Here is a 2,134-nt window from a genome sequence, read left to right as displayed (position 1 = left end):
TTTCGAAAATATGTTCCCTCTTTTTCAAAATTTCTTTTTAATTAACTAATTATTTCAATTTTTTAAAATCTTAATTTTCAAAAATTACTAACATTTTTCAAAAACTATTTTCAAAAATTACTAACTCTTTTTCAAAGATTATTTTCGAAAATCCCCTCCCTCTCTCATCTTATTTTATTTATTTATTCATCTACTAACATCTCTTCCTCACATCACTCACCGAATTCGAACCCCCCTCTTCTATCTGTGTTCGAATTTTTTTCTTCTTCTTCTTCTCTTCTTCTACTAACAATAAGGAACCTCTTTACTGTGACATAGAGGATTCCTCTTCTTTTCTTTTTCTCTTCTCTTTCTTATGAGCAGGGACAAAGAATAAGGCATTCTTGTTGAAGCTGATCCAGAACTTGAAAGGACTCTGAAGAGGAAACTAAGAGAAGCTAAATTACAACAATCCAGAGAAAACCTTATTGAAAATTTCGATCAAGTAAAGGAGATGGCAGCCGAACCCAACAACAATAATGCAAGGAGAATGCTTGGTAACTTTACTGCACCTAATTCCAATTTACATGGAAGAAGCATCTCCATTCCTGCCATTGGAGCAAACAACTTTGAGCTGAAACCTCAACTAGTTTCTCTGATGCAACAGAACTGCAAGTTTCATGGACTTCCATCTGAAGATCCTTTTCAGTTCTTAACTGAATTCTTGCAAATCTGTGATACTGTTAAGACTAATGGAGTAAATCCTGAAGTCTACAGGCTCATGCTTTTCCCTTTTGCTGTAAGAGACAGAGCTAGAATATGGTTGGACTCTCAACCTAAAGACAGCCTGAACTCTTGGGATAAGCTGGTCACGGCTTTCTTAGCCAAGTTCTTTCCTCCTCGGAAGCTGAGCAAGCTTAGAGTGGATGTTCAAACCTTCAAATAAAAAGATGGTGAATCCCTCTATGAAGCTTGGGAAAGATACAAACAGTTGACCAAAAAGTGTCCTTCTGACATGCTTTCAGAATGGACCATCCTGGATATATTCTATGATGGTTTATCTGAGCTATCAAAGATGTCATTGGATACTTCTGCAGGTGGATCCATTCACCTAAAGAAAACGCCTGCAGAAGCTCAAGAACTCATTGACATGGTTGCAAATAACCAGTTCATGTACACTTCTGAAAGGAATCTTGTGAATAATGGGACGCCTGTGAAGAAGGGAGTTCTTGAGGTTGATACTCTGAATGCCATATTGGCTCAGAACAAAATATTGACTCAGCAAGTCAATATGATTTCTCAGAGTCTGAATGGAATGCAAGCTGCATCCAACAGTACTCAAGAGGCATCTTCTGAAGAAGAAGCTTATGATCCTGAGAACCCTGCAATAGCAGAGGTGAATTACTTAGGTGAACCTTATCGAAACAGCTATAACTCATCATGGAGAAATCATCCAAATCTCTCATGGAAGGATCAAAGGCCTCAACAAGGCTTTAATAATGGTGGAAGAAATAAGTTTAGCAATAGCAAGCCTTTTTTATCATCCACTCAGCAACAGACAGAGAATTCTGAGCAGAATCCATCTAGCTTGGCAAACTTGGTCTCTGATCTGTCCAAGGCCACTGTAAGTTTCATGAATGAAACAAGGTCTTCCATTAGAAATTTGGAAGCACAAGTGGGCCAGCTGAGTAAAAGGATCACTGAAATCCCTCCTAGCACTCTCCCAAGCAATACAGAAGAAAATCCAAAAGGAGAGTGCAAGGCCATTGACATAACCAAAATGGCCGAACCCAATGAGGGAGAGGAGGACGTGAATCCCAAGGAGGAAGACCTCCTGAGACGTCCAGTGATCAATAAGGAGCATCCCTTTGAGGAACCAAAGGACTCTGAGGCTCATCTAGAGACCATAGAGATTCCATTGAACCTCCTTATGCCCTTCATGAGCTCTGATGAGTATTCCTCTTCTGAAGAGAATGAGGATGTTATTGAAGAGCAATCTGCCAAGTTTTTTGGTGCAATCATGAAGCTGAATGCCAAATTATTTGGTATTGAAACTTGGGAAGATGAACCTCCCTTGTTCACCAATGAACTAAGTGATCTGGATCAACTGACATTGCCTCAGAAGAGACAAGATCCTGGAAAGTTCATAATACCT

At 39.3% G+C, this 2,134-nt stretch overlaps 1 non-coding gene across 1 annotated transcript; it reads right to left on the bottom strand.

Annotated features, from left to right (window-relative positions):
* Window positions 1-892: 892 nt before the first annotated feature.
* Window positions 893-1,000, bottom strand: LOC148553693 (small nucleolar RNA R71). The gene has a single exon (XR_015893611.1). It is a non-coding gene; the product is annotated as a small nucleolar RNA R71 (small nucleolar RNA).
* Between the last annotated feature and the right edge of the window lie 1,134 nt (window positions 1,001-2,134).

This window comes from Arachis ipaensis, chromosome B7, assembly GCF_059453495.1.
Source record: "Arachis ipaensis isolate K30076 ecotype BB chromosome B7, ASM5945349v1, whole genome shotgun sequence".
Classification (NCBI taxonomy): Eukaryota; Viridiplantae; Streptophyta; class Magnoliopsida; order Fabales; family Fabaceae; genus Arachis; species Arachis ipaensis.
The sequence above is the reverse complement of the archived record's forward strand: the minus strand, read 5'-3'. Positions and strand labels throughout refer to the sequence as shown.